This window comes from Clarias gariepinus, chromosome 21 (assembly GCF_024256425.1).
Source record: "Clarias gariepinus isolate MV-2021 ecotype Netherlands chromosome 21, CGAR_prim_01v2, whole genome shotgun sequence".
Classification (NCBI taxonomy): Eukaryota; Metazoa; Chordata; class Actinopteri; order Siluriformes; family Clariidae; genus Clarias; species Clarias gariepinus.
The window spans coordinates 1719554-1732130 of NC_071120.1; positions in this window are offsets into that span (position 1 = coordinate 1719554).

Below are 12577 nucleotides of genomic sequence, written 5' to 3' on the forward strand. Positions count from 1 at the left end.
CATCTCATCCATTGTTATAAAGGACGTAGCACTATCTGATCAGTTCTATATCTTTTTTGATATATTAATACCTGTCTGCCAAAAAGAGATGCATTAATGAGAACACAAGTGCACTATTTATGAAGGCTATATCTTTAACATCTTTAAGCACTTTTTGTAAGTCGCTCTGGATAAGAGCGTCTGCCAAATGCCTAAATGTAAATGTAAATGTAACACCAAGCATTTTTGCAGACTCTGTTGATCTTCTCCTTGATTTCTTTAACTCAAAAGTTAAGAATGTTATTGATGATATTGCTCTAGAAAAGGTCAGAAAGGCGGGCAGACAGAAATCACCATGGAGAAAATCAACAGCAGTTCAGAATATATATATATAAAAAAGACAATGTCGAAAAGCTAAACTTGTGGTGGAAGACGAAACTTGAAATTCACTACAGCATCTATAAAAATCTATATTTATAAGTTTTCCTTAAAAATTTTTATTGCTATTATTTTCTATTTCATTTTATGATTATTTTCTTTTCTTTTATGTAAAGCACTTTAAATCACCATTGTGTATGAAATATGCTATACAAATAAACTTGCCTTGCCTTGCCTAGCCCAATCTTAGCTAAAATTCTCAGTTGGTAGAAACTAGAACCACTGAGTTTATTTGTTTATCAAATTTAAAATGATTATCAAATATTACGCCTAAAATCCTTACAAATGGTTTACAGTAATTCGCTAATGAAGCAAAGTCGCTGCCAGGAGCACACAAGGAATACATTTTTCCAAAGGCCACAATCTCAGTTTTATTTACATTTAATTTGAGAAAATTTTGAGACATCCATGCTTTAATGTCATCTAAACAAGCTTTAAGGGACTTGATGGCATTTTTAGTGTGTTTTTTTCTTTAAAGGCAAATAGATCTGAGTGTCATCAGCAAAATAGTAAAAGCAGATTTTGTACTTCTGTTGGTCAGATTCAATTTAATCCAGTTCAGTGCTAATCCTCGAATGCCCAACAGTTTTCAAGGCGTGAGATAAGAATGTTGTGATCTACCGTATAGTATCAAATACCGCACTAAAATCTAACAGCACTAAAATAGCAGGACCTCCTGAATCAGCTGTCAATAAAAGATTGTTAGAAACTTTTAAAAGTGCAGTTTCAGTGCTGTGGTGTGCTTTAAATCCAGACTAATAATTCAATAATTGCATTTTTATTTAGAAAAGTCTGCAGCTGTAAGCACACAACCTTCTCTAATACTTTTGAGAAAAATGGCAGTTTTGATATCGGTCTAAAATTTGTTAGATCTGTGGGGTCAAGATTGTTTTTTTTCAGTAGAGGCTGGACAACAACATGTTCTAAAGCATCAAAAACAATTCCAGTTTCGAGGCTACGATTTATCAATGTTAAACAGGACCAATTGTGTTAAAGGTCACTTTAATGAGTCGGGCTGGAACGATGTCTAGGGGGCAATAAATATGTTTTAAATAAACAATGATATCTTGCAAATGAGAAAAAGAAACAGGGTTAAACTGGTTTAGGATAGTTAACCACACTGGAGCCATGAATGGTTCATGAGCAGGAGGTGTAATAATGGGTCTTATGTCATTGTTTTTATTTATAAAGAATGTTAGGAGATTCTCATACTTAATTGCAGTAATATCGTGGCAGGTAGTGTCTGTGGGGTTTAAACAGTGTTTAAAGTCTGGAACTCTTGGTCTGTGGTGGTTGTTTTCAATCAGATCAGAAAAATATTTAGTTCTCTCTGTTTTGACAGTTTTCTGGTATTCTGACAGGCATTTCTTAAAAATCTTAAGGGACACCTGTAAGTTATCTTTTTTCCATTTACATTTAGCTCTACATTCAGGATTGGTTCCAAAATGGTGGCGCGGCAGTAGCAGGCAGCGGCCGCTCTGGAGCCAAAATGGTGCTATGATGTTTATGTTTTGTGTGTAACGTGTTTATTTTACTCTGTGTATGGATATCCTCGTGACTGGTGTCCATACATACAACAGCCAGACACTTTTGTACCTAAATAACTCGGGTAAAGACATCCACAATGAGCTGCGGGAAAAGCTACGCGACCTCGGCTTGCTGCGTGAACCAGGCCTCAAAGTCTCGGCGTTGCCTGATGCCGGCGGCCGGAGAAGGGGACATCGGAAGCGGTGTGCGAGGAAGCGGAAGCACAGCAAGTGGGCGCGAGTCTGTGCTAGGCTGAAAACAAACCCTAGCCGGCCAGTTCTCCCGTCCATCATCTTATCCAACGTCTGCTCCCTGGACAATAAACTGGACTACATCTGACTCCAGCAGGCTACACAGCGTGAGGTTAGAGACTGCTTTGTCTTTGTTTTCACGGAGACATGGCTCAGCGACAGAGTACTGGATGCCGCTATTCAGCTAGACGGGCTAGCCTCGTTTCGCGGCGACAGAATTGCAGCTCTGTGCGGTAAGACTCGCGGTGGCAGCTTGTGTGTTTACATTAACACGAAATGGTGCAAGAACTCTGTGCTAGTTTCTAGTTATTGCTCATCGCTGGTGGAGTTTGTGACTGTAAGATGCAGACTTTTTTATTTACCATGAGAATTCACCACTGTTTTCATTATCAGAGTGTACATTCCACCTAGCGCTAATGCTAAGGAAGCGCTATGGGAACTGTATATAAAGATCACTGAACTGCAAAATACACACCCGGATGGACTGTTTATTGTTGCTGGAGATTTTAACCATGCAAATCTCAAGTCAGTGCTTCCTAGATTCCATCAGTATGTGGACTTTGCAACGAGAGGGGAAAACACGGTGGATCTTGTTTACACAAACATCCCCGGCGCATATCGGGCAGAGCCCCGCCCCCACCTCGGCTACTCAGACCACATCTCTGTTATGCTAATTCCAGCATACAGACCACACATCAGGCGTTTAAAACCGTTTCTGAAGCAGGTGAAAACCTGGCTAGCAGGAGCCATCTCTGCTCTTCAGGACTGTTTCGAGAGCACTGACTGGAACATGTTTAGGGAGGCTGCAACTTACCGCAACTTCACTGACTTGGAGGAGCACACGTCATCAGTCACCAGGCACATCAACAAGTGCACTGATGACGTCACTGTCTCCAAGAACATCATCTCATGTCCCAATCAGAAACCGTAGATTACTGCGGAGGTGCGTGCACTTCTGAGGACCCAAGACTCTGCCTTCAAAGCGGGAGACAAGGTGGCCATTAGAAGAGCAAGGGCCAAACTTTCTCAGGCCATCAGAGAGGCGAAGCGCGCACACACCCAGAGAATCCACAACCACTTCATAGACAGCGGCGACACACGGCGCATGTGGCAGGGCTTACAAGCCATCACTCACTACAGGACTACATCACCTGCCTGTGACGGTGACGGCTCCCTCCCAGAGGTGCTGAACAACTTTTACATTCGGTTCGACAGGCAGAACGACGTGGCGGCGAGGAAGACCACCCCTCCTCCGAACGACCAGGTGCTGTGTCTAACTACAGCTGATGTGAAGAAAACTCTACGCAGAGTCAACCCACGTAAAGCTGCTGGACCAGACAACATCCCAGATAGAGTGCTCAGAGAATGTGCTAAACAGGTGGCAGATGTTCTCACCGACATCTTCAACATCTCTCTAAACAGCGCCGTCATTCCCACGTGCTTCAAGCCACCACCATCATCCCCGTGCCCAAGAAGTCTACTGTGTCCTGTCTCAATGACCACTGTCCTGTTGCACTTACACCCACCATCATGAAGTGCTTCGAGCGGCTCGTCATGAGACACATCAAGACCCTGCTGCCCCCCTCGCTGGACCCACTGCAATTTGCGTACCGTCCGAACCGCTCAACGGATGACGCCATCTCCACTACACTCCATCTTGCCCTCACACACTTGGACAAGAAGGACACATACGTTCGAATTCTGTACATAGATTTCAGCTCAGCATTCAACACTATCATCCCCCAACAACTGATCAGGAAGCTGAGCCTGTTGGGCCTGAACACCTCCCTCTGCAACTGGATCCTGGACTTTCTGACCGGAAGGCCTCAGTCAGTACGGATCGGGAACTGCACCTCCAGCACCACCACACTAGGCACTGGGGCCCCACAAGGCTGTGTGCTCAGTCCCCTGCTGTTCACACTGTTGACTCATGACTGTGTGGCAACACAGTTCGAATCACATCATTAAGTTCGCTGATGACACAACCATGGTGGGTCTCATTAGAAAGAACGACGAGTCGGCGTAAAACCTGCAGGTAGTCTTCCTTAGTTAGTTAGGTTTTGTTAATTTATGTTGTAATTTATGTTAGGACTATCTGTCTTGTCTCTGCTAGCCAGCTAACTAGGCCTCTTAGTTAGCTAGTTTAGTTTCTCTGTTAAGTTATGTTGTAAATTTATGTGGCATGTAGCACCTTGGTCCTGGAGGAACGTTGTTTCGTTTTACTGTGTACTAACTGTATATGGTTGAAGTGACAAAGCAAACTTGAACTTGAACTTGAGCTCTCTGCCATTTCTGATAGAGCTGAGTGGGGCTACACTCCCATTGAACAAGATTAAAAGATTCAATGAGATTTAAAAAGTCACTACCCAGAGGTTTAGATGGACAGCATACATGAATATTAAAATCTCCAGTAATTAAAATGTGATCAAACTTCGGCATAAACACAGCTAAAAGATCAGAATACTCCTGAATAAAATCTTTGTTGAACTTTGGTGGACAGTAAATCACAACACATAGTATGGGATATTTTAAGTCCACATGAATTAACTAAAGTTCAAAACTGGTATAAACTTCGGTGGAAATATGTCGGCACTGAAAACTGTTCCGAAATATTGAGACCAAGCCGCCACCGCGACCTGTCACCCGGAGCGAGTTGAAGAAGTTTTAGTTCACAAGAACAACTTTGAATAAAAGGCTCAACTCACCGCCACTCAGCCAGGTTTCAGTCACGAAAAGAAAGTCCAATCCATTTGAAGTGAAAAAGTCTTTAAGAATGAAAGTTTTGTTTGATAGTGATCTAGTATTAACCAAAGTCATCGTGACCTGGACCGAGTCGTCCTCAGGTTCTGACGCGCGTCTCAGTGGACGAAGGTTCCGATGATTCACTCCTCCTCTGCGAAGATGTGGGAAAAGGCGACCAGGCACATGAGATGAGTGCGATGGCACAACAGGTAGAACTCATTGATAGATGGGTTGCAGTGAGCGGCGTGCGATATAACAACCCTCGGGTAAGAGTCCAGAAATAAGTAACTGGTGATGAGTGCTTGAGCCTTACCAATTGGCCTCCCCGTTTACCCCGGCGCCTATGGCGTTTAACTCAGGGTAAACACAACCTGTGTGCGCAAACACAATGGCGTAGATTCACCGGAATGTCTGCTAAAAAGGGGGGTAAAGAATGTTGTTTGCCTCCCAGATACAACAGTAGAACGTATCATAAGAAGTGTTGCTCGATTGTACACCAGAAAAGATGAGACACTGTTAATGAAACAAGATGTAAACAATAAAACAATAACTAAAAATACGGAGACTAGACGGCAAACCACACACACCGGCGCCATCTCCTGACCAAAAAGATTGGCCTGTCTCTAAGAATGCTTCTTCAATATGCATTAACAAGTACCCTCTTTAATAACACTCGAGCACGCGCTCACACAAATGGAATCACTCCTTTCTGACAGAGAGAGACTCTGGATCTTTAAGAAGAAACCTCTCTTATGACACTTGCTTCTGCTTTACGTGCACACACACATGTGGTCACAGTGTTATAGTATACAGTGCACACTCACATAGCTGTTGACTATACAAGTGACGCATGCGCACGAGACTGAGCATGAGAGACAGTTACCCACAATCCCACAGTCCGAGAAAGAGAACCAGGAGTGACCAAGATGGCGCTGGTGAGATCGGCTGGCGTCACGACTGCCCCGACCTACTTTTCTTTGTTTTTGTTTTTTAAGGTAATTTTCAGTAACTTTCAACCGGCAAATTCATCACCATTGAGTACATTAGGTATGACAGAGACACCCTTGTTTCTACTGATTTACAATGTACTCACAATTCGAGTTTTTTACTTCGGATTCAAGCTGGCCGAGTGAGATCCTGAGGGAGAACAAAGGACGCGAAGCAGCGGCCCCCGAGGGAAACGAGGCGTTGTCAGGAACAGGCTGAGAGCTCGTGCACACCTCACACCTCTGCCTAGAATCCTGCTCGCCAACGTCAGTCGCTGGAGAACAAGCTCGATGAACTCATGTCCAGGGTAAAGTTCCAGTAAGACATTCAGGACTGCAACCTCCTCTGCTTCACTGAGACATGGCTGAACCCAGCGGTGCTGGACCACGCCATCCAGCCGGCCGAGTTCTTCTCGGTTCACTGCATGGACAGGACATGAGACTCGGGAAAGTCAAGGGAAGGCAGCGTGTGCTTAATGGTAAACAACAGCTGTTGCAACAGCGCAAACGTTGTTCCTCTCACACGCTCCTGCACACCCAACCTGAAACTACTGACCATCATGTGTCATCCTTTTTATCTGCCTTGGGAGTTTACATCGGTCAAAGTCAGTGCCGTTTATACTCCACCACAAGCGGACACGGACACTGCCTTATGCGAGCTGCATGAGGCACTCACACAGCATCAGACTCAACATTGGGACGCTGCGCTTATTGTGGCGGGGGACTTTAACAGCGCCAAACTCAAATGCGCAGCGCCATACTTTCATCAGCACATCACCTGCCCCACCAGGGGCAAAAGAACACTGGACCACTGCTACACCACAGTCAAGGATGGCTACAAGGCGCAATCTTATCCACCGTTTGGGAAACCTGACCATGTCGCCATCTTCCTCATGCCAAAATACAAAGGTTGAAACAGGAATTCCGGTTCAGAGGGAGGTCGCACGTATGTTGCTGGCAGATGAGCTGCTAACTGCTAGCTACGCTAATGGCTGCAGACAGTGTAACCCTCAGGTTTTATTTTAGAGCTAATTACACAAAAACAGGGTCTTAAATTTATATACGGGCTAATATTATTTACTTCCAGTGTTACGCAATCTTCGCGGAGCAAGAAAAGACATGACACAACAACAATTATCAAAACAAATCAAAGTGTATTAAAGTAAGCAAAGAATATATATACAAACAAACAAGGTGCACCATAAGCCAATATATACAAAATATATACAAATATAAACAAAGTATAACATGTATGCGTGTGTGTGAGAGTGTATGTATGAAAGTCCAAGTCCATGTTATTGTAAGTGTGTAATGGCGTACGGAAGAGATGGCTGGGTCTCACCGGTTGAAGATGTTAAGTCCGGGAGTTCGAAAAAACGGAATGAGATGGGTATTGAATAAAACCAGGGAATAGTAATCCACAGAAAATCCAAACAATCTCTCTCTCTCTCTCAAGCCAAATGCAGCACGCTGTCTCGTCTCTCTGTCCCGAGTCCTTTGTCGGTTCCGGCTTTATACCGGGACACGTGACCCGATAGGTCATCGGGGTTACCCCGTGGCACAACTGCGCTTAGACCTTAACCCCGCAACCAAAACACGGTAATTCTGGGAAACAAACTAACCATTTTTATTTTAAAAATTTTATTTTTAAAATAAAACCACCAGGTCACTAACCACGATGTTCAGATCTTCCGTCTGACATTTCGTGAGTATTTACTTTCTTGGGTTTAGTTTCTGATTCAAGTGTGTGTTTATAGGACGCGGGTTAAATTTGTGTTTTTCCCTTGCTCCCCTTCTGTGAGAGTCCTTAGACTAATTCGCGTGGTTATCCTGTCTACTCACTTGCTTCCGCCTTTGGGTTTACCATCAACGCTACAAAGGGCTAACCGCTAATCGCTAAGTCTTTTGATCATCCTGGGTTAGTTCACGACAGAATGACAGAGCCACGAGCGGTAAACCCAGCGAATCACTCGCACCTCTGCGATGTTGTGAACCGGCACACCGAGGTAATCGACAAGCTAACCGGGGAGCTCACTACTCTTTGTCGGAGCATCCGAGACGTCGCGGAGCTTCGGCAAGGAAACGCGGCTCTCCACGAAGCTTGATTAAGCTTGCCCTCCGGATCGACCAGCGCCTCCTCTCCCGCCCAAAGCCAGCCCCGAGAACCCTGCCGCCAGCACACACCTACGTCTTCACCACTCCACGACCATACCACCTATGGACACCTATGGACACGTCGGTTCTTCACTTCCTGCCGTGGTTAACACCAGAGCATGCAACTAGGACGCGCCTCCCTGACCGCTGCAGAATGAGAACAACGCTTCAGAAAGGGGCTCTGTGCTTATTGTGGATCAGCGGAGCACCACAAAGCCATATATCCTCGTCGCCAGGGAAACGCCCAGGCCCGGTGAGCGATGGGAGCAGCTCTCCAGGTCACCTCCACCTCTCTGCCATGACACCTAGCGTCTTCCTTTCTCACGGTCCAGGTACACCTGCAGTTTGGCCACAAACGGGTTAGAAGTACTGTGTTCATCGACTCCGGTGCCGCAGGTAACTTCATTGACTCTTCTTATGCCAAAAAACTAGGAATGGAGTTTGAAGCGTTATCCCAGCCTGTTCGAATCACATCAGTCGATGGTCGGCCTCTCTCCTCCAGCCCTATCACCACCCAGACTCAACTCATCATTGACCAGCACCACAAATCAATCCAGTTCCACTTCACCTCCATCTCATTGCCACCTATCATCCTCGGACATACTTGGCTCCTACAAAATGACCCTCTGATCTCCTGGCCTCAAAACCGGATGTTACAGTGAGGGCCGACCTGCAGGCTCCGGCTGGGACGTGCTCTAGGGAGTCCGAGGCTCCCGACGTCAACACCAACGCCATCCCCGCCGCCTATCGGGACCTGGCTGAAGCCTTCTGTAGAGACGTGCTACTCACCTGCCTCCTTATCGCCCTTATGATCTGGCAATAGATTTTTAGCCGGGTTCTGTCCCTCCCCGCGGCCATTTCTACTCTCTGTCCACCTCCGAGATGCAGACGATGGAGGAGTATGTGTCTTCTGCTCTCCGTCATGGTACCATCCGGCCCTCCTCCGGCGGGATTCTTCTTTGTGAAGAAAAAAAGCGGCGACCTACGTCCAGGTGAAAAAATATATCCTAACAACCTTTCGTCAAACAGAATCTTGACAGTTTTATTGCCCCTTTGGGATTTTTTTTTATGACCCTAGGAATGTGCAGGGAGGTGGTGCTCGATAAAAGGGGTTAGTAACGGTGCTTATGCGTTAGACATCGTTTCATTTTTTTTTATGTTGATGTGAGAAGTTGATTTTTTAATTATTACTAATATTATTACCAGTGGAAAAATGAACGCTCATGAGGGTATAATTTCTGAGTTGCCTTTGACGGTTGTGTGTGAATCGTCTTTAACTAGGGCTCCGAAGAAACGCTTTATGTATCTGCGTCGAACTCAGCGCCCGCCGCGTGATTCGCTTCGGGAAGAGATGAGTCTGGATCAGGGGCGTAAGTGGGGCTTTGTGTTTAAATACTTAGACGGGGAGATGTTTTTTTACCAACTGGAGAACGGTGAAACATTTAACCCCTGTGTTGAAAAAACAACGATCACATCGAACGACTGGGGTGTGTTGAGTTTACTGATTATTAGTCTACTTAAAGAAAGGAACGAGAACAAAGGATCCTTACCAGAGAGTGAGAACCTAAATCTGTGGGACGAGATTGAAGAAGAAATTCCTGTTGATGAAACAACAACGGCTACAAAGAGTGTGGTGGTGGAAAACGAATCTAAGAAAAGACTGATGAGAATAATATGGGAGACAAAAGCATCAGCTACGGGAAAATGGTTCTACCGCGTGAGTTGGGGTTTGACCAGCAAGAACGAGCCTGAGGGTTCGGTGACCGTGGAGCGCTTCAACACCGAGTGTGGTGTTTTTCACACAAGTCTGAGCATCCCTGTCGACGCCTGGATCCGAATGCACGAAGTTTTCGGCGGACGAATCACAGGACTTTTCCACAGGAGTCGTGATTGGATGGATCAGCTCGTGACGAGACGCGCTCTCTCCTTCTAACTCCGCCTCTTCTTTAGGCGGTTACTTTAAATCCCTCTAGTTTCACAGCCTCGGAACATCCGTAAAGTTATCCGAATTTATGTCATCGGTGTCATGGCGAGCGACTCAACACAAACTTCGATGCCTGAAAGTCAGCCGTGTGATTGGGAGGGCTGCGAGTGCGCGACGGTTACGGTGCGTGACAATGATGAGCCGGACGGATGGCTTTCCACTTTTCATTTGGACGCGATAAAAACTGTGGTGACAAGGCTGTTGAGTATAGTCTTGTATCGCTACCGAGAGGAAACCTGCTACGGCTGTATCGTAGACCATCCTAGCCAGAAACACCACGAGTGTCTGTGGGGTTTTACGGACGAATTTTTCCAAAATAACTTTGAAGAAGTGCGTAAGAGACTATGGACTGATCGATTTATTCCGTCCATCCTACGCTTTCTGGAAGCCTGCAGTCTGTCTCCAGCGGACGAGACCAAACTGCGCGCGGTGTCCGAGACCTATCTACACGAGTTGAGAACCACCGAGGGCGTCGAAGAGACGCTTATACAAATACAGAGTGCGTTAACCGGACAGGACGATACAACGCCAAAGAACCGAAGCTTAGAAAAAGTTGTGAACTTTTGGTACGGGAACGACGTCTGAAGAAGATGGGTAACTGCTTGAGAAAATGGAGTTCGTATATGCACGAGTATCTGGTGATCAGCGAGTTGCAGAGACTGGTGGTTAAAGTAATCGAAAACAGAGTCGACGACGCTTTAAAGTTTAAATCCAATTTCAACTGTGTACCCGGCGAGGTAAAGAGATTCGAAGAGATTCTATGTATTATTAAATCTGTAACCGGTTCTACATACTGGGACGAGCTTGTGCAGGCTGTATTACACATGAACGAGAATTCCCCAGTTATTACTTTTTGTAAGATTATTGATGTTTTGAATGAAAAAGAAATGAACATGCATCATATGTTTACACTTTATGCGTTGTTTATCGATATTATGGTTATTTTTTTTAAAAACAATCATTCTGTAGACGTTGTTAACGACTTGCGGAAAATACATGATGCTGTTTTATATAGAAATGGCAATATAATCCTTATACAAGCTTTGAACGTAATCAAACGCTAATAATAATATTACTACGTGATTATTCTTCTTTTTGTTTTTTTTTGTTGTTTGTCTGTTTATATATATATAAATATATTCCTTATAAAAGCTTTGAACGTAATCAAACGCTATTAATATTACTACGTGATTCTTCTTTTTTTATATATATATAAATGTAATCCTTATACAAGCTTTTAAACGTAATCAAACGCTGTTAATATTACTACGCGATTCTTCTTGTATGTTTTTTTATGTATTCCTTACACAAGGTTTGAAGGGATACGTGATTTTTTTTCTTCTTGTATGTTGTTTTTCTGAAAATAAAGGATATTCTTTTTTAACTCTCATGTCTTCTCATGTCACCTCCTAATTGAGCATTTAGCAAAAATAAAGGATATTCTCACAGCGTGTAAGCAAACTTTCTAAGGGTCATAAAAAAAAAAACACTCACACCTCCTAATTGAGCATTTAGCTAAATAAAGGATATTCTCACAGCCTGTAAACAAACTTCCTAAGGGTCGTAAAAAACACACTCACACTTCCTAATTGAGCATTTAGCAAAATAAAGGATATTCTCACAACATGTAAACAAACTTCCTAGACGAGTGATAAAGCTAAATGGGTCATAAAACACTTTAGAGTGTCATAAAACATGAATCGGTTTTAAGCCTAACAGATCTTTTTTAAAAAAATAAAAAAATAAAAACTCACACACCTTAAACGACAAGAGTAGACGGAGTCTTAACCATAAACACTCACTCGGATCAAGGATAAAGTTAATCGGATAGAGAGAGAGAGATGTCTCGAAACCTCGATAGGCTGATGGAAAAAATATATTACGATCCATCGCACCCCGCTAGTTTCGGAGGGGTGCAGAGGCTGCATATGGCCGTACAGAACGAGTCTGGGCAGAAAATAAATATCAAGAGGGTTAAGGATTTTCTAGCCGAACAAGACGCATACACACTCCATAAAACGGCCAGGACGCGATTTCCGCGAAATAGAGTTTTTACTTCAAGACCTCTCAATCAGTTCCAAGCAGATCTCTGTGATATGCAAAAACTGGCGTCCTATAACGACGGTTTTAAGTATTTACTGACGGTGATAGATATTTTTTCAAAGAAAGCATATGTAAGAGCTATAAAGAAAAAATCAGCTACCGAAGTAACCTGCGCCTTTGCGTCGATTTTAAAAGACAGCGGGATTCCACGTTTCCTTCAAACTGACAAGGGGAGCGAATTCTACAATAAAACCTTTCAAACTTTATTGAAAAAGAATAATATCACGCTTTTCAGCACGTCCAGCGATGTGAAAGCGTGCGTGGTCGAGAGATATAATCGGACGTTGAAATCGAAACTCTTTCGCTATTTTACCGCTAAAAACACTTTAAGATACATTGACGTGTTGCAGGATTTCGTCAATAGCTATAATAACACCTACCATTCCAGTATAAAAATGACCCCTATGCAAGTG